General features: G+C 33.5%; 1 pseudogene; it reads left to right on the top strand.

The window, feature by feature from the left end:
- Nucleotides 1–92: 92 nt before the first annotated feature.
- Nucleotides 93–3,684, top strand: LOC131044696 (receptor-like protein kinase At3g21340; annotated as a pseudogene).
- Nucleotides 3,685–22,228: the final 18,544 nt, after the last annotated feature.

Raw genomic sequence — 22,228 nt, 5'->3', positions numbered from 1 at the left:
CCAGCCCTGCCAGTGGATTCATCGATAACTCCATGCCTGTCAATGGAACTTACGCTGACGACGGTAAATTTTTATTTGTATTTGCTATTTACATGGGGCAGGTTGTTTATTGGCATGTTGCTAGCTGTTGATGTATTCATTTAATTGTTTTTTAATCATATATGATGTATTCATTTAATTATTTTTTAATCATATAGAATGTATAATGTGAAATTTAACTGATGGTTTTTTCCGAGCTATAAAATACAGTTCGTCGTTAATATTATAGTGTTGTACAGTGTTTGCAGTTGCTGATATTGCGAGGCACTTCAATATGGAAAAGGATTGGACGGGTGATCCTTGTATAGCACAGAAACATTCTTGGAGTTGGGTAAATTGTAGCTCAAGTTCTCCATCTAGAATTATTGCAGTGTAAGTCATTTCTCTATATCTTCATCTTTATCTTTATATATATATATCTTTAGTAGTTTATGGAGTTGACATTAATTTAGATTTCTATTTATTAGACTTTGGATTATCAAATACTATATATGATTTTGATTTGTTCATGATATCTCTTTGTTTTAAGAATGATGCACATGTCAGTCAATAGAACAATTGTTAAGATTATTTACTAAAAATATGACTCAACAGCATCTATGTTTGAATCAGTCATGGCTTGCATAAATTGTAGATTAGTCATAAAGCCTACATGAAAATTAAAATTTAAGAATATGATTTTCTTTAAATATTCTTTGAACACAAAATACATATATGAATAAATTAAATAATTTACTTACAACTAAAAAAAAATTATTTAAACTATTAAGTATTCATTTAAAAAAATTTTTTTGTTAAAAATATACTGTATGTAGAATATAATTGAAATTAAAAAAAATATAAATACTGAACTATTCTCTATTAAATTTGAATATATAACTTATTAGAATATATGTATACCTCCCCCACTTACACCCAGTATACATTATGCACCTCAACCACTTCAATTTGAATATATGTTTTTATGCCGTATATATTCATCATTTCCAATTTAAATGTCTTGAAAAAAAAAGAAAAAGAAAGAAGAAAGAAAATTATCATTCACCATTTTAAAACTACAAATGATATGAATATGAATATGGCTCCTTTCTAACTCTATTGACCAAGTTCTAAATATTGGTTTTTTATTATTATTAATTTTTACTATAGCTATTGCTGTGATCTACTAAAAGCAAATATCAATGGTTATAATATATGCAGGAACCTCTCGGGAAAGGAGCTGAATGGCACGATACCTGCAAGTTTCGGCAATCTCTCTGCTCTTATTAAACTGTCAGTAATTTTCGACGCCAACAAACCATTGATGTTCCAAACTTTAATATTTCCCTAACTATTTGAATGTTAGTAAAACTCTAAAACTTTTTCTTTCAGGGATTTGTCAAACAATAACTTGAGTGGTTCAATACCACAAGAGCTCACTCAATTATCCAATCTAAGCGTACTGTAAGTTAAAACATCTAATATGCCAAGGTTGGAAACAATACATGGTTGAGACATTTTGTATTCAAATATCCTACAACTATAATTTTCTCCCTGAAATTTAGGAATTTGGCAAACAATAAGCTAACTGGATCGGTGCCGGAAGGTCTGAAAAATGCAAAGCTGAATTTAAGGTGCAGTTTCCCTATTCAACAAGTATACCTTCATCTAAGTAAAATGATTATCTTCTACTTATATTTCAATTGATTTTGTTTGATATTGTAGTTTTTATGGGAATGATATCACTTGCCAATCCAATGCTTGCAATAATAGTCCTAAAATGCATAGCAAGAAAACTGCAGCCGTGTTGGTGATCATGGCTGGAGTTGCAGCAGTTGCAGTTTTCGCTGCATTAGTGGTGTTAATAACAAGGATAAAACCCCTTCCATCAACCTCCAACCCAACAAGTAAGGCATTTTCTCTTTGGAATGTATTTAAGATCTTTATATACTAAGGCATTTGTAATTCATTCTTTATCCAGTAATCCAGAATAATTAATTTGTATTACAATTTTATATTTCTCCTATACACATGATGTGGGGGGTGACCATTTCCGGTATATTTTGAAACTATGATTTTTCTTCTTAGTAAAAATGGTCTTGTACTCTTCATTATTATAAGGTTTTAAATATGAGCCATAATGAAATAAAAAAATATCAGGCAAGAGAGAAGGAACATCCATGGGGGAAGATTCGATGAAATTGGAAGGAAGCCAATCATACAGCTACGAAGAGGTGATAAAGATGACCGTTAATTTCCGGAAGCAGATTGGAATAGGAGGATTCGGACCAGTTTATGCAGGTCGAGTTCAAGACAATGAAGTAGCAGTGAAAAAATTATCTGATAAATCATATCAGGGTACAACGGAATTTTCTACTGAGGTGCACAATTTATTTTCCTTCGTATATGAATAAGTTGATGTCATCTTCATAAAAAATGGATGCCCTAACTTGCAGTACAGTGCAGGTGGATATGCTCTCTAGAGTACACCATAAGAATCTGGTAACATTCATTGGCTACTGCCTCGAGGAAGAGAATATGATTCTAATTTATGAATTCATGTCCAATGGAGACCTTCGACAGTATCTAAATGGTAAAATTCATAATAAAGTTGCTACTCAATTGAACCGTATAGAACTGTATAGATAGATACTTTTGATTTAATATTTGGGTTAAGAATGTAAAAAAAAGTGCATTCAGGCCAAAATTCATCTGCAAATTCCTGGATTGGAACACAAGGGTCAAGATTGCTTTGGATGCTGCTCAAGGTTAGAGATGCATCATTCCAATAGCCTTAGTAGATGCAAATGATGCATTATAATGACCAACTAGTTGTTTAAGTCCTTCATTTGCACTCACTTATTATTATGAAAAGTAACATCCTCTGGAAGGATTTTCATTTTGCAAACAGGTCTGGAGTATTTACATAGAGGATCCAAGCCAGCCATTATTCACAGAGACGTGAAGAGCTCAAATATCCTACTCAACGACCGCATGGAAGCAAAAGTAGCAGATTTCGGATTGTCTAAATTTGGCCCTTTGGATGGAGCTACTCACGTATCTACAGAAGTGAGGGGAACCAGAGGATATATTGATCCAGAGTAAATTTTCTTATACCTAAATAGTGAATTTGAAATTTTTATTATAGGGATCACTGACCACTTTGTTGCTTATTTTTGTTTTGCAGATATTACATTCGGTATCATTTGACAGAAAAAAGTGATGTATATAGCTTTGGAGTTGTTCTATTAGAAATTATTTCTGGACGGAATTATATGATTTCAGAGCCATCAAAACCACGGAAAAAGCACATCGCTACATGGGTAATGTTTCTAGAGAAACCAAATGCAAACCAAATGCTGTTGACAAAACAAACTTGAAATGATTAATGATCATTTCCTTTCTAATTAATTGCAGGCAAGGAAATACCTGATGAAGGGAGATATAGAGAGCATTGCAGATCCCTTTATGGGGAAGAAATATAATGTCGAGGATTTAAGAAAGTTAATAGAGTTGGCAATGACATGTTGCTCAGACTGCTCAGCGCAGAGGCCCACAATGAGTGAGGTGGTGTTGGAATTAAAGAAATTGATGGGATTCCCATCCCTTCCATTTCAAGTTCAGAGCTTCCATAGTGGAGATGAAGGTGAACATAGGCAAAGATAACACACAAAAAGCTTCAGCTTTTATTTTTCCGATAAAAATGAATTACGTAATACCCCTTTCTATATAGAGTTTTTTATTAGAATACTTTCTCTATAAAACTATCATGCAGGCTACATGCAAATTCTATCTTATTTTTAATCTCATGCAAGAATGTAGCTCTGTCATATCGTTCTCCTCATACAATGTGGGAGAAGTTGTAAGAAATCTTCCTAAGAGGAGACATCTAACTCCCATCACCTAAAACAGAACATGGCGATAAAAAGAAAACAAAAGAAACGGATCATAAAAACAGGGTATACGGCTGAAAGCGTATTTTAACTTGTATTGTGTAATACAATTTATCATATATCATTGTTTTATTTTTCAACATTTAGAATGATTTAAGATCTCTAGCATTTCAAATTTTTACAATCTTTTTATTTGTTCACGCATTCGGAATGATCTGTTTTCTAAACCGCTTTGTGAAAGATTCAATATCATCTTACTTTTAAGTTTTAACACTTTTTTCTCTTCAACATCTACCTAATGTACATGAAATACAAGAGGAAGAATATTATGCTACTGTCCACCTCTATCATGTTGAGCATTCTTTTATTTTTTATTTTATTTTATCTTTGCTTCAATCATACTTCTGGTAAACATATCATCTGTTTGATCTTGAGATTGACAATTCTTGCTTGAATAAGATATCAAATAGGATGAGACCCCCTCTCTTTATATATATATATATATATGAATTATAGTACAGAACATGATTGTTTGTACCTTGCATCAATTTCAATATATATTTTCTAAATCAAATTTCTTGAAATTAATAATATTTATTACCATTTGCTGATTTTATTTATTTTTAATTTATTTGTGCATCTAAATATAATCTTAATATTAATCTTATAAAAGAAAATGAATTCAATTTTACATACATATTGTACAAGATATTATTAGAGTACTTTCAGCTTTTATCTCAACATTTGATATCAAAGCTATTGGTTTTCTATAAGGATACTTTTCAATTAATTAATGAGTAATTTTTTTCTATAGTAGAAGATTTTTCATTGTGTGGTTTTGAAAAATTTATTGTGGATTGAAAACCATGGCCTCTATTTCTCATTCAAATATTGATAAATTTAATTGAACTAGATATAAGACATAGAAACTTAAGATGGGAGGTCTTCTTAAATAAAAAGATTACTGAGTGCTACTTTTAAATGAAATAAAATAAACCTAAGATGTTTGATGAAAATTGGTCAAAGATGACAAGAAGGTGCAAGAATCTATTTGGTTGTCTCTGCAAATTCTATGCTTTTGAATTTATTTGAGGAATGAATTGCATACAATTTGTGGAAGTTATAGGCTGAATGTGTTTGGTGCAAAATATCAAAATTATTAGATTTTGTTACTTTTCTCTGATTAAATATTATTGGAGTGTGAGTTTGATATTTTTTTAAGATCTAAATATTCAAACTTGATAAAGAAAAATCATGTCCAATAATATTTGTCCAAAACAAAATGAAGAGACACTTGGTAGATTGTGGGCTAGATTGAAAAGAAAGGGTGATGGGAAATCTTATTGTCCTTGAAATAATTGCAAGGGCTTAAAGACGAGAATAATTTTAGTCACAACAGCTAACAAACATTCTAGGAAACATGGTCATGTTGAAGGGGTCATGATTATCATCCATTGGTAAGTTGTTCATTATATGTCTGTATATTGATTGAATTTGTAAATGTTTATATCATTTTAATAATTTTTAAATATATATAAAAATTGCTTGATCATGATCATGGTTTATTTGTGTCAATCATTATTATAAAGGTGGGGCACCCTAGGACACATGATATGGATTATCATGGCCCGAAGAATGTGGTTTTACAAGTGGATGAACATGGAGTTGTGAATATCTAAGATGAATTTAATGATCCTATGGAAGAAGATGATCATGTGCAAGAAAAAAAAATTAAAGATGATGATATAAGTACATTGATCCATGACACATTTAGTGGGGCAGCTGATCATGATGATCGAGATGACTTTGATGATGTTCATGATTTACCTATACTTGAGAAGGCTTGCGAGCCCCTTTATGAAGGCTCCCAAACAACTCTTCTCTCTATTGTATTGTTGTTGGTGAACTTGAAGGTTATGGATGGTTTATCCAACATAGCAACTCACGCATGTTAAGGTATGTCATATATGTCATCTTTTTCATCTATTTGTGTTGTTAGTTCATCACTAGTAAATAAAGGATTAAATATGTACCATCTTTATATTAACAAATTATTTTTTTATTGTAGATTAATAGGTGAATTTTTGTTACCACCATCAAATATTTTACCTCACTCATATAGAGATTAATCTTCCATTATGAAAGATATTGGAATGAAGTATCAAGAAAAAGATGCATGTCCCAATGATCATATTATATATCATAAACAACATGAATTTGCAATAGTGCCCGAAATGTCATATTACTATATATCAAATAGTTCATCTAACAAAAAAGGTGCCTCCCAAGGTTCTTCATTATATACCCATTATTCCATGTATGCAATGATTATTTAGGTGTGAAAGCTTAGCGCAATTTATGGATTACCATGTGTGGATAGAAGTGGAGATGACATTCTTCAAATGCCTGCAAATAGTTCTACATTTAAGGACATGAATGAAAAATAGACACACTTTAAAAAAGAACTTTGTAGTCTCAGGCTTTCATTAGCAGGGGATGATGTCAATCCATTTGGAGAGCTAAGATCTATTTACTTGTTGTGGCCTATTTTTGTTATCAATAATAACATTTCTCCATGGATGTCAATAAAGAGGGAGAACATAATGTAGACAATGATTTTTCTACGTATTTGTTTACATCAATATTCTTTAACGTAGTAGCATCTCATTTGTCTTATTTATTGCATAATGACATATTTTTTTCATTTAATAGTCATTTTTATTTATTTATATATATTGCAATAAAATTGTTATAATAATTGTGTAATGCTTGTGTTTATTCAACTAGGTAAGTACCAAGTTAAAGATATGAATGTATATATCGAGCTTCTTATCGACGATTTACTAAAGTGATGGAATGGCATCGATATATATATGACGTCTCTACACCAATAGGACAAAGACAATTTCAGTTCCATGCAATGCTTGTATGGACAATTCATGATGCCCCTGGGCTAACACATTTTTGCGGTATGTTATAACGTTCGATTGCACTTTAACAATATTTAATTTTATGAAGTAGATATCGTGCATGTTTTTTAAATAATCTATTCATTATATATAATTATAAAAATTGACATATTTAATCCAAATATATATGATCTTGTAGGTCTTCAAACAAATGGAAAATTTGCATGTCTAGTTTGTAGTCCAAAGATGAAATCTCATCGTTCAACAAGTTTAGGAAAGAAAGTGTTTGATGAGTATAGGGATTTCCTCCACATAAATCATAATTATCAAACTACTAAAAACATATTTTCAATAGGAAAGAAGAGATTACATAAAAACCACGAAGAATGACACCTCGCCTATGGAAGTTGCAATATAATAGAATTAATCATCAAGGTTATACATCGGATCAAAATATTTATCTATCATATATGATATTTTTGGAATTTATATTTTTATATTGTGTTTTGTTTACTCATGTTGTAGTTGATAATGATTGTCATTGTTAATTTGTTTAACATATATGCTTCATGAAGGTCATGAAGGCATTAATGATTGGCTTCCATAGGGACTGAAAAGTTATCCTAGACAATTTAGTAGGTTGCCCTACTATGATCAGGTACAAATTATGCATTTCTTTGATACAATGCATATCAGAAAGAATATAACAGAAATGTTATAGAAAATATTGGATGGAAGGCATGACAAAGAAAAAACTGTCAAAATTTGTAGTGACATTCAGGAAGCCAATCATGCAATGCAAAATGTCATTCAATTAAATAGCGAAGGAGACCAAATTAATATAAGTTCCCTTCCTTGGTTATTAATAGAGAAGAAAAGAAATGCTATAAAAGAAGTCATATGAAAAATTGATTTCCCACAGAATTTGCTGTGAACATAAACAATTTCATAAAAAAGAAAGGTGAATTTGGCTCAGGGATGAAAATGCATGACTGGCATACCTTCATTAAGGTAATTATTCTAGTATACTATATATATATATATATATATATATATATATATATATATATATATATATATATATATATATATATATATATATATATATATATATATATATATATACTAGATGTAATTTTTAGTTTACTATATTTACTAGGTTTGGAAAAATAAAGAAAAGATCATTTTATAATTGTTGTAGTACATTCTACCTCTATGTCTCCTAGACCACTTCGACAACAATGTTAAGCAAGTAATATATGATCTTGCAAAATACATGAGGTAAGTAGTGATATTTGTTCAATTCATTTTATAGATCTTATATTTACCATTTTTTGGACTTGCTATGTAATATATTGTGTATTTTTATTAAATATTGTTAATATAATTGCACTTGATTCACTTGTAGATGGTTGTCATCTAAATAAATACATAAAGAGATATAAATTATTGAAAGAGAAAAATTCCTCATCTAATCTATGAAATGAAAAAGTGTCTACCTTCGACATTTTTCAATGCACAAGAACACTATCTCATACACCAAGTTCGAGAGATTAAATTGTGTGGACTTGTACACATAAGGTAAATGGGATGGTTGAGAGGCACTTGAAATTTTTGAAGGCTTTGATTAGAAAAAGAGCACATCTTGAGGGTTTATGGTGGAGGAATCTATGGTATACCAAACCATGGTTTACATTACTGAATATCTTCCTAAGTTCGCAATAAAGATCCATGTAGATCGCATTCTAGGTCCCAACTCCATTAACAAATTTGAAGGGGAGTACCTAATGGGGAAAGGTGGATTGAGGAAAGTGAGAGGTAATTATAAGATGGTCATGGAGATTAATTAGAATATATTTTACATTATGTTTTCAAGTATATTGTAATTATTTAAGTATTAATATTCAATATACGTCAATTATAAATTAAGGTCATATACTGTCATCATTTACTAATTATACGTCGTTTGTCAATTTTAATTGTTTTGTACAGTTGATCGAGAGTGGGATGAGCTACATTTGTACATCATAAAAAATCTTGAATGGATGACAGAATTGATTGAACAATGTCTACAATCTGGTCGTGCATTAACATGGGAAGGTGTGGCTTCATTAGAGAGATTTCAATGGTACACCAAGGGAAATTGATTTAGCATATGGTTTAAGAAATAAAAAGGTACGTCTAAATATATTGATCACCCATAATTTTTAATTATTTTAAACTATATTGATGTATGTATATGTTGAGTTTTTTTATCTTTGCATTCATTCGGCAAAGAATAAATATGTTTATCAACTGGCAATGCAATAATTTTTACGTGTTTGACATATTGCAGGTGAAACACCACAAGGCTACGTGGTGCAATGGTCATAAATTTAAAATGAAAAACTTGGATGACATGAAGAAAACTTGTGATCCTTGGATAACTGTAGTCTTCCAGGTGACTAATATTTCATCTAGAAGTGGCATACATCCAGAAGTCTCAAAAAATCGACACTATGAGATTTTGGATGATATACTTGAGTGTGACTTTAAGTTCTTCAAATAATTTTTTTTTGTCATCCAATGGTACAGGCTACAATTGAATGAAAATGATCTTAAGATAACTTCTATTGAATATGATAACGGATTTACCATGGTTAATACAAGGTGGATCGAGTGACGTAGAAATGAGCCCTATGATCTTTCAAGCCAATATGAGTAGGTATTTTACTCAAAGGTTCCAAGTTGCAGTGTAAAAAATTGAATATTCCTTTATAATTTAACCAACATATTTTGTAACCACTTTGCTTTCCATTACCATAGAACTTGAGTAGGCTCACTTCAGTCCTTGCATCAAGCTTTTCCCTCTTAGGATGCTCAAGACCCCCTTTTCAGTAGCTCCCTCATGACATCAGTCTTGTTAGCCATGTGTCTCCCTTGCCTCTTGCTTTTTTAGAGTGTGATTCATTTGGACACTACTGTGTCATGGGGATGTTCATACACCACACATTCATCACATGACATCTTAATGTTTGAATGTTGGTTCTGAGCACACCTTTCTACTTGTAAATTGCGCATGTTGGTGGATGACCCCGAATACTTCAAACGGCTCACCAACCCTCTTTTCCCTCCTCTTCTCTCTTTTAAATTTATATTTTCTCTCCATTCAAGATCTCTTGGTTATTCAATCTCTCTTAAACTCTCTTACACTCTCTTGGTCTCTCTCTTGGCTCTCACAACTTTCTCTTGTTCTTTCTCTTGCTACGATAGTCTCTAGCTTGCTACAACACTCTTAAGATGTCACTATATTATTTTGCAGCACTCTTGGCTTTTTGAAGCCTCTTTGGTAATATCTATCTATTTATCCTATCTTTGAGCATCTTGGGATTTATCAAATCCCTCTTCTATCATTTATTGTTTTTTATTTATCAATTATCTTATCTTGCATTTATCTTTTAATCTATCAATCTATCTGGCTATATGTGGAGGTGGAAACACCAAAATAGGGATTTGACTAAGGAAATTCCCCAAGCAACCCCAAACATTTTTCCTTTCTGGTTTGTGCGCTCGTTGCATTAGACAAGATTTATCTAGCTAGAGGCTTTATAGCGTAGACCTATTATTTGTTTATTTTCTTCCCTTTTCTCTTATTTCAGTTTATTTCCTAGTTGTCTGTATTTTAATATTATCTTACTTCTTTCATTTATCTATATGATAGTTAGTCCCTTCTCTATACGGTTGTCTATTTCTATCTGTATAGGATGTTAACATGTCACGCTGGAGTCCTACTTTCGCACATTCATCCTAGTCATACAGAGATATCAGAACTGTCTAGAAGCTCTGTTTGTCTTGTATTAGCTTAGTTCTATATCTCATATCCCCTAGCTCACCCTTAGCACCAATTTCAGTGAGGTAGTGGTAGATTGATTTGTCCTTTGATTTTCATCATCTTGGAGGTGACAAATCCCCACCTCTACATTTTGGTGAACCTTATATGTACACTTCTTTTGTGTTATTTTCAAATCATTTTTTATGCATTCTCTCTTAAGTTTAAGTTTATTAATTTCAAAGTGCATGCTATCTTCTTTTATTAACTTAGTCTCTAGCTTTATTCAAAGTGTTAATGATGTTCGTTTTTATGCTTTTGATGGTGACTTGGCTCTGCCTATGTCACTCTATGCCTTTGATCCCTCTCGTAATATATCTTCTATTTTGGAGGATATTTTGTTATAAGAGGATGAAATCATTGATACCTTTCTTAATGTTAGCCTACCATCTCTTCGTTGTAGTGTACTCTCTTCTAGATATGATGCATTTGTAAATGACGAGTCTCAACTCATATCTGATTTTTCAAAGGTCGATGTTGAGAAAAATCCTTCATCTAGATATTCTACATATCATAACGAGTTTGTGAATGTCATTTATGTCTCTACCACCCCTAAAATGCCTAAGAGACCAGTCATTCATGTGACTATAGTTAGTCCTTCTCCAAAGAAGGTAAAATCTATTAATGTTGTTCCTTCTAAAAGTAACTCATCAGATCTTCTTACAAGATACAAACAATCCAAGGCTCTGTCTCCTTCAAATTCCTCTTCTTCTCAATCAAATGCATTTCTTGGTGATGATTAGGACTCCTTAGAATTTACAAGCTCCCTCATTGGAGAATATAAAGTCAACCATATCCACCTTAACTTTCCAAAAGTATCATTCACACCCACTATCAAAGATGATTATTCTTTTGTATCGCGAGATCATGTGAATACCATTGGCTACACCATTAAAGGTGATCCTCCATCTTTGGAGGAGTTGCAATCATATTATGGTCCAAGGTTCAATATTGATTCCAAGTATGGATTAAAAGGAGATGGCCTTGGGTGCATGGATCAAGGAGTTAAGGTCCCTTTGGAAATGAAATTACACTCTTTTACAATGGGTTTAGGTTACAAATCTTCTCCTTTGTCTTTATCCCCTTCATTATCTAATGTTCCTATGTCTTCTTCTTCTTCTTCTAAGAAGTCAAGCTCTTCTTCCCAAGAGAAAGGGTTTCTTCCTACTCCTCATCCTTTATTTGATCAAGAGCTTATTTTGTTCTAGCAACTAAAAGCCAGCTTTATTTTTCTTCCTCCTCCTACACATAATAAGTTTCTTAAGAATGATTATTTTTGTGCATACCATCAAATTCTTGGCTATCCCACTAATGAATATAAGGTCTTGAACAACAAGATTCAAAAACTTCAATCAGGTGTCATCGAGCTTTCATGTATTGATATGCATTATTGTTCTTAGTTGCATAGAAAGTGAAACTGCTCGTTGTATCTCAATCTTGTTATTTATCATATTTCAACCTTCTTTGCATTATTATCATGTCTCTATCTCTCACCTACAAAGGTGCATGTCTACCTCTCGCCTATCGTGGTGACTATCCTTTTATCACTTTTCCATATTTTCTTAGGTGGGGGCCAGATCACTTGATCTTTTTCTTTATCATTTTCTTTGCCTAGATGGGGGCCAAACCATTTGATCTACCTCTTTTACTAGACTTTGTATGGGCCAATCTACTACTTTTCAAATCTATCTTTGATCGCCCAATCACATGGCTATCTAGCGTGTCGCTACCCATGCAAACAAAATATATCTATCTCATTTTCCTATCGTATGGCTATCCATACCGACATATTTCATCGCCCTATCATATAGATATCTAGCTTAATGCACTTTTCTATCCATATTGGCATACCTCATACCAACGATGATCACTTATCTTGTATCTTTCTATAACAAGGGGCTTTCTTCTAAAGTCAGGCTCATTTCTATTACGTTGTCTTGTCTATCTTTTATCTCTATCCTTTATCCTATCATCCAACATGTTAGTTTGCATCTAGCGTGTTTGTGATGTACCGAGTACCAATATCTATTTCAAATCTCTACTTCATCTCTCAAAGCAACCTCATCTAATCAACAAAAATCTACCTCCCTATTGTGGCTATCTTCTTTATCTTATCATTTGGTAGTGGCCCTCCTTCAGAGAGATCCTTCAGAGAGAGATTGGTGATACTTATCTTCAAACATCTAGCATAACACAACTTGCTAGATCTTCCTTTTTTATCATCATCATGACCACTAGTGATGGATAAAGCTAGTGTCTAGGTCATGTACTATTTGTTCAATATTGGTTGCTTCTCTAACTTCTGGGGGCATTCTTCCTTGAAGTCACCAATTCTTACTTTCTTCTCTTCATTTTAGAATTCTTCTATTTGTTGTTTCTTGCTATTTTGGGGACGATGCATGGTAGTGACACAACCTTTTACATCGAGGTCTCTTTCACTTTTCTAACTCAAAATCATAGTTTCTTTGTTTTGTGCTTTCGTGTGTGTGCTATCTTTTTCTTTATTATGTTCTAACCCGTTGTCTTGGGATTCCTTTTTGGCAAATGTACACTCCAATGAGAAATTGTAGGTGATTCAAGGTATTATCATTGATGGCAACCTTGCAATCATGTGATACTGGTAGGTAGACATAGGAACTAGCACTGACAGACTCTACACCGGCATACAGAACACCGACACTGAAAAGGAAGAATACCGACATCTTGGCCGACAACAATTTGGTATAAATGTATTTTGTAATTCATTGTAAAATCTTTTGTAAGCCGACATGGCAGATTGTAATATGACTCATATATGTATGATACCATTATAGATCATTTAGGAGATAATATAGAAGGTGATTGATGAAAGGAATATAGCAGACCTAATGTGCAAATTATTAGGTTAAGGGTTTATGTATGTAGTAGAGCTTAAACTGATACTGAGTCTGGCATAGAAGATGTTGATCTGAAGTAGTACAAGACATTGGATTAGTATAATCCATTTTTGTAAGTCAATGTGACTTCTTTTGTAACTGAGCAGTGAGCTCTAGGAACTTGGCCTTCCTGCATGTGCAGGCCCCTATTGTAAGCAGTAATATTCTCTTATTGGCCAGTAAGTGAATATTGTGGGTCACAAATGCCACCGAGGTTTATCCCACACCGGATTTCCTCGTTAAATATTGTGTTATGGTGTGCTTTTCATGTTGTGGTTGTTATTCTTATTTGCTGCATTATTTCTGGTTTATCGTTACATAGTTTTAATATGTTTTTCATGTTATAAGTTAAGAAAATTATATAACTGGTCAAATACTGATTCACCCCCCTCTCAGTATCTTTAGGAATCCTAACAATTGGTATCAGAGCTTGGTCCTCTATTTTCAAAATCCTAACAACTTGAGGAAGATCATGTCACGAGTAGAGATGGAAAACTTGAGAAAGCGATTGGAAACAACTCTTTCAGACTATGATGCAGTAAAGGTGAATAATATCAAACTTGAAGATGATCTAAAGGCTGCTCAGGATATTATTCGAGGAATTCAAGAAAATTTCACTATAGCAAGGAATAAAAGAAGAGAACTTTGTGAGAAGATGAAAAGGAAACTCTTAATGATCTGGTGAACCACCTGAGACAAGATAATTGTACAATGAAGAATGAGATGCAAGATATGACTATGAGATTTTGTAAAGAAATTAAAAATAGAAAGAAGAATGAAGATGATTTGACTAGAAGACTAAATGATGCTGGAAATGAAAACACAAGACTCAGTCATGAAAATGATATGTTGAAGATATATCTAATGCAGATACAAAATGACAGAACTAAACTCATGAGACAGAAAGGAATCTTGGAAGATGAACTGACTACTGCAAATCAACATAAGGAGAAATTCAAGAAAAGTTCAAAAGAACTTGTTGACATGCTGAATAATCAAAAATCAAATGGTGATACAAATGGCCTTGGTTTTGAAACTAGTGAAAGCTCAAGTACTACGAACAATCATGATCATAGTAAACCGGTAAGACAACCTAATGCTTACAAATTCAATGGGAAATGCTTTAACTATAACAAGTATGGTCATAGAGCAAATCAATGTAGATCTAGAAATTATCAGAACACTAATACACCCACCTGTCAATGTTCTAAATGCAACAAAACTGGCCATAACTCAGAAAATTATAGAATGAATGTAAGATGTTATGTTTGTGGAAGATTTGGACACTTATCTAATCAATGCAGAACACATACGGGCATAGGATATGGGAAAGCTATTCAGAAAAACAATGTGACTTATTATGCTTGTAACAAAATTGGACATATTGCAAAATTTTGTAGAAGTAAGGCATCACCGACAAATAACAAAGGTCCTAGTTTGAAGGGTAAAGAAAAGGTTGAAGAGGTAATGCAAGAATTCTCAAAATAATGGACCAAAAAGTCAGATCAAAATGTTGATGGGAATATTCCTCCATCGGTAGAATAGAGTAACACTCCACCGGTAGGAGACTCCTCATATAACTAAAGGAAAATCCTTTGAGGGTTTAGCAATAAATTGAAAAAACATGCTATTATACCCTCGGTTGATGGTAAGAAGTCAAACTACTTCTATACCGGCAGATGAGTTAAGTTGTGACTTAAACCGACAAGCATTAAATGTGGTAGTTGGAGAAAATAACATTATGAAGCAAGTGTTTTGGCTCCTTTTTCATTCACAGAGCATTCAAATCTTTGAGAGCGTGAAAATTTCCGAGCGAAGACATCCTTAGTGAAAAAGTGAAGCAGGTTATCCAAGCATTCATCCTTAAGGTAGATTGAGGTATTTATAACTATGGCTTCTTCATCCACTCCTGAATTTATTGCAAACCCTACTATGATTGAGGTTATTAAGTGTCCTAGACCCATATTTAAACTGGTTCCCGAAATTGCAAAGAAAGATGATAGCATAGGTGCATTCTCTCAAATTCCTAAGGGAGTAGTATATGTTGAATACCCTAGGATATACATACATTTTCATAGAGAGGAACTAGGTGATGATGAGATCAAAAACATGTATCGGACTATGATTTGTGATGTAGATGGTAATGTCAAGCTGGAACATAAGGTAGTAGAAACCCTAGGCTTTGTGGATATTCTTAGCATTCCTGATTTTCCCGAAGATGTAATAAGAATAGCTCTAAGCAGAGTCCATGAGAAATTCTTCTAGTTGGATTCCATTCATAAAATCACCAAAGAAGCAGTAAAAGCAGTAATAGGGTTACCTTCCACCGGTAGTAGGCTTGACAGAACAAAGAAGGTCTCAAATGACACAGTGATGAAACTAACCAGTGCAAATTTTGACAAAAGATCTCTAAGGGTAAATGATGTAAGGACATCAATGTCAGATTTATCAGTATGATCTTAGGTTACAAAGCGACACATGCTAATAGGTTGAACTTAGTTTCTAGCCTATGTATCAAAACTGCATATGACATGGTAAATGATAATGCTAGAATAGATGTGTGTGAATGGCTAAAAGATGAATTGATAGAAAATCCAAAGAAGATTAAAGGAGATAAGAAAGGAACCTTTAGATTTGGAAATTTTCTTGTTTGCCTAATGCTGTACATTACTAAGCAAGTACCCGGTATTGGTAGAAGAGATTTTGATTTTGATATACCAGTAGGAAAGCAACTATTGGATTTATTAAAAAATATGAGAGAAAACAGAGAGAAAAACACAAATGAGCATTTTCAAGCATTAAAGGCTCGAATGAAAATAAGAGTAAGACTGTCATAGGCAATTGTGGATAAATATCAGAAGGAAATGTGTTTTGTAATACAGAAAGATGAAATCTAGATGGAGGCCGATGTCCCTAGAACTATCTGGGTAACTGAAATGGGCTATGAAACAGATGATAATATCATAGAAACTTATGAAAAACCCCTCCTTGAAGCACCAAAGGAACCCACTGAGAAAGTCTTTGGAAATGCAGAAATAATTGAAAGTGGAATTCAGTCAAGAAAAAGGGTTAAGAAGGTTGAAGAAATAGTAAGGAAAGGAACCTGACAGGCAAAGGCAATTAAGGAAGATGTTTTGAAACAAACTGGTATAAAAGAAAGTGAGTTGGAAGGACTTCAACCGGAAGCTCATCTTTCACCAGTTGGAACATCCTCTAAGAGTGATATGCCAACAGTATTCAAAAGGGTAGAAAGGAAAAGAAAACCCTCACTGGTACCCTCACCCACTCCTAGAAAAACAAGACAAAAGCAACAAGCAGTGAGGCCTCCAGTGAAGAAGTTAACTCCTAAAAAGAAGAAGAAGGTAAATCAAGATATTTCTCCACTAGATAAACCTTTAAGTGAAATAACTGAAGATGGGAAGTTGAAAAACATTAGCAAACTGTACAACACACTATCTGTTGATGATAAAGAAAGCATAGAGAACAGTGTAATTTACACTTGTACATTTACAAGAAATTATTGATGGAAATTGTTGATGAAATACCAAATGATTTGTGTAGAAGATTAGAAGCCAAAAGGGTAGCCATTATTGAGTTGGATAAGAAAATAAAAATTGAAAAATTACTCGTAGTGCATCCAGTTAACTCACCTGATGAAATAGACAAATTAATTAGTGAAGCTAACCAGACAGTATTTTCAACTGCTCATCGACATGTAGCACTGATGGTAGGTAGAGTGAATGAAGTCTCTGAGGAAACAAAAGATGCGTGGGAAATATTCTTTGTAGAAAAAGAGAAACAGGAAGAGTTACTAAGAACCAATACTATTAGAGTATACCAAAAGGACAAGGATAAAGGAAAAGGTGAGGTAGGTGGACCTCCAAGCCTTAAAATAACTGATAATGTGCTCCCACCTCCTTTGGATACTCCACCAGTAGATACTACAGACACTCAATTGGCCACTAAGAGTATGTAGACTCCACTAGAGGATACTAATCCTGAATCCAAAATTTTGTACATTGTAAATATAGACACACAAGAAGTAAATGTTGTGGTTGACAAAGAAACCACTGAGGATAAGAAGGAAGAAGTGACTACTAAGTCACGAGCTGCAAATGCTGAGATTGAGGTTAATAACACTGTAAACATGAACACAGAAAAACCTAATCTAACAGAGAAATTGATAGAGGACACCACTGGTAAAACATTAGAAGAACCAGTAGATAAAACTGAAAAACAATCAGGAGAACAAGAAATGGACAGTGCAGAGGTACAAACTGAGAAACCAGAAGTACATACAGAGACACAGATTGAGAAACCAATTGTTGAGAGCTCAGAGAAACCCTCTGAGACATAGATGGAGAAATCGGAACAGAAACAGGTTGAGACACAAGTTCAAACAGAGATAGTGCCACCGGCTAAAAGTGAAAATCCTAAACCTTTGCTAGTAGAAATGCAAACACAGACTAACCTACCAGAGTTCAAATCAAGCAAGGTGATTACTACAACTAGAAGCATGGATATTGTGAAAGCAGTTGAGTAGATATCTGGTACTTCAATGTCAGAATTCTGGCCTAGAAATGTAACAGAGGTCCTATTGGATTCAATAAAGAAGATCACAGAGTGAAATGCACAAGCCTGTAAGGCTATAGATGATACAATCCATATTCTTAAATTGATAGTACCTAAATGCATTGTGAATAATAAGGATTCTTTAGATCAACTAGACACTTTGTCTAAATTCATCATCGATAACATTTTGATAGTTGATCAAATAAATGAGGGCACATTTAAGGAAAGAATGATTAAGGAAAAAGAGAAATTCTTTGAGGAAATTATGAAGAAGAACAAAGAGAAAATGGACACCTTATTACCGAATCTAGGAAATTTTTTTTTGGATTTTAAGAAAATGTATAGGGATACTTGCAAAATAGGCATCTTGACATAGGATATAGATTCAGAGATTAGCATAACTCAAACTAAAGTAAAACAATGTTGCTGACAATTTGATAGGTACATCCGATTCATTTTTGGAGATAGAAAAGAAAATTGTAGATCTAGAAGAGAAAATTGAGAAGTTAGAGAAGGACAAAGAGAAAGTTAAGCATAACGCAAAGAGCTTAAAATGTAAACTTGGTCCAAAACTAGACTACATCATTTCTTTGAGAAAAGAAATTTCCAAGGCTCTGGTTCTTGGACTTAAGACACCGGAAGAGAAAATGTACATACTCACCGGTACGGTTCAAAGAACACAAGAGGCATTATAGGAAAGCAAAAGATTCAGCAACAATTTAAAACTAGGTTTGATAGATATATTCCAGATTGTAACCCACCGGTGACAAAAATTTAGGTAGGAACCACACTCCACTGACAGCGAATGACAACCTTTGCCATTGATGTCAAAGGGGGAGTAGTGTGATGAGAAAATGATCAGAACAAGACATCATCAGCTCAGGGGGAGCATACATTTTTTGGCACACAGTTTTTGGTAAGACAAATTTTGGTAGATTCTTTTTGGACATCTTTTTGGACACTTTTTGATTTTTCTCATGAGTGTTGCCATCAATGCCAAAGGGGAAGATTGTTGGCAAATGCACACTCCAATGAGAAATTGTAGGTGATTGAAGGTATTGTCATTGATGGCAACCTTACAATCATGTGATATCGGCAGGCAGACACAGGCACCGATACCGATAGACTCTACACCATCATACAGAACACCGACACCGAAAAGGAAGAATACCAACATCTTGGCCGACAACAATTTTGTATAAATGTATTATGTAATTAATTGTAAAATCTTTTGTAAGATGGCATGGCAGATTGTAATATGACTCATATATGTATGAGATCATTGTAGATCATTTAGGAGATAATATAGAAGGCGATTGATGAAAGGAATATAGCAGACCTAATGTGTGAATTATTAGGTTAAGGGTTTATGTATGTAGTAGAGCTTAAACCGGTACTGAATCTGGCATAGCAGATGCTAATTTGAAGCAGTACAAGACATTGGATTAGTATAATCTATTTTTGTAAGTCAGTGTGACTTCTTTTATAATTGAGCAGTAAGCTCTAGGCACTGGGCCTTCCTGCATGTGTAGGCCCCTATTGTAAGTAGTAATATTCTCTTATTGGCTAGTAAGTGAATATTGTGGGTCACAAATCCCATCGAGGTTTTTCCCACACCGAGTTTCCTCATTAAATATTGTGTTATGGTGTGGATTTCATGTTGTGGTTGTTATTCCTATTTGTTGCATTAGTTTTGGTTTACCGGTACATAGTTTTAATATGTTTTTCATGTTATAAGTTAAGAAAATTATATAACCGGTCAGATACTGATTCACCCCCCCCCTCTCAGTATCTTTGGGAAACCTAACATTCCATTATTGTATAACCCTGTTCTCTCATGCATATTTTTGTATCTAAAGCATCTATTTTGTAGGTCTTCATCTTGGGGGCTATTAGAATCAAAGATCATTGAGTGGGGTGAGTCAGTGATCTACCATAAGTTAAAAACACAAACTTACTCTTTATTCACATATTAACAATACATAGAAAAAGGAACATAAACATGCAACAAAGAATACACAAATCTACAACAACAAAATTTTTACGTTGAAACCCATAAAGGGAAAAACCATGGTTTGGATGGAACCCACAATATTCATATACTATGGCCAGGAATACATAAATATTAAATAGATGGGGAATGCACTTGCATTCAGACCCACTGCCTAGAGCTCACTACTCAAATATAGTTTCACGAAAGGATACAACCTTCAGGGAAGTCTCACTAACCTATAACTTGATTACAATGATAAAATAGAATGAAAAAAATCTCAATTAACATCTCATTATGCAAGAATGAGTTTCAGTTAAGTGCTAAATCTCTAACATACAAAAAATCAATCATCAAATTAATCTTATATATTTAGTCTTAACACAAAAGAAATCTCCTTCAAGTCAGCTTCAATAAATGTAATGTGTATCTCCAAGTCGGCTTCAATCTTGGACAAAACCTAGCACTGGACAAAAAAATTATAATCACACACTTCCTCAAGGTCTTCCCAATTATTGAAATCACAAAAACAATCACTTAAAACACCACAATCATTGGAAATCATTCCGGACCAACACATTACCAAAATACCCATTTTTACTCATTAACTCCTTATCAGTTACCACCAACTTCTGGATAAGATGAATTATGTTTGCTGGATCGAATCACAACAAAGAGTTTCCATCAATGACAATCCTGAACAAACAATCAACCATCGGAAGTCACTTGAAATCACTGGATGAGTGTAAATTTCTAACAATCTCCCCATTTGGCATTGATGGCAACACCTATGAAAATTGGCTAAGTGTCGAAGACTGTGAAACCTGTACATCAGAGGAAATAAAAAAATAATTCTAAGGCTCCCTCTTAGATCAACAATTGAAGAATCTGCAATACACAGAATTGTACACTCTATACTCAATTTGTCTGTACATTTTTCACCTCAATTCTCGCCCTTTGACGACAACGCAAAGATGGGGTGCTGCCTTAAATTGATATATAGATGATATATACTTTACAAATACTTTAATAGGTTGGCATAGGTAGTCTTAAAAAATCCGAGGTGAGTTTCCCACTGATTGTTTAGATTATCCAAAATTTGATGAATGCATTGAATACAGTAGCATAAATTTTTTAGATATGATGGTATAGGTCGGGCCATTTCGTTCATACAGTCTTCCTTATTACTCAACATAGTGTCTATCTAGATGGTAATCAGGTTCCAGAGTTCACTTACTTTCTTCAAAACTTTCTCCTTATCAGCTTGAAGACCAAATATCTAATCATTCAAGGCTATAATGTGTCCTTCAATGTTTCTGGTTATTGTTATATTAGGGTCAAAAGATTGAGAAATAGTTGCATGCTTGTCATGCCAACTATTTATTTGTTTATCAATATCAATAGTGAATTTAGGTTAAATGAGATAAGATTTCTGCAGTTTACCGACTTCTGATAATGTGTCAGAAATGGTCTGTAGTCTCTTATTCAATATAACTTTGTCATCTTCAATTATTTTTCAGGAATGTCTGCTTTCTGACTTCCTTAACTCTATCCAAAACTTTCTGAGTAGTTGTTTTCTCCAAAGAATCAAAATTTATATTTACACTGTTAATCAGTTGTAATTGTTTACCAGAGGTGCTGTTATTTGAATCAAATTTTACATTGGAATCCATCTTCTACAAAGCATATATGGACATCAAAATTAAATTCTTTTCAATCTCTGATTTCACCAGATCTTGGTTGGCTTGAGCTTGGATTGCAACAACAGGCATAATCTTCTCTAGACAACCTCTTGAGATCTACTAAGCCATCAAGATTGATTTGAGGTGGCATCCCTATAACCAGAGGAGTGGCAATTACTGGATCAACTATGGCTTTACCTTTTTCCACCCTGGCTTCTCCTGACTCAGTAAGCTTCTTCTCACCCTTGTCCCCAATATAAGTCTATTGAATTGAAGGGGTTGTAGTGATATCAGCCACTAGAGGATTGTCACCGAAATCAACATCAATTATGGTATTCCCTTGGTCTTTTGGTTGATCTTCAGACTGTGTATCAACCTTCT

The sequence above is a fragment of the Cryptomeria japonica genome, chromosome 9 (genome assembly GCF_030272615.1).
Source record: "Cryptomeria japonica chromosome 9, Sugi_1.0, whole genome shotgun sequence".
Classification (NCBI taxonomy): Eukaryota; Viridiplantae; Streptophyta; class Pinopsida; order Cupressales; family Cupressaceae; genus Cryptomeria; species Cryptomeria japonica.
The sequence above is the reverse complement of the archived record's forward strand: the minus strand, read 5'-3'. Positions and strand labels throughout refer to the sequence as shown.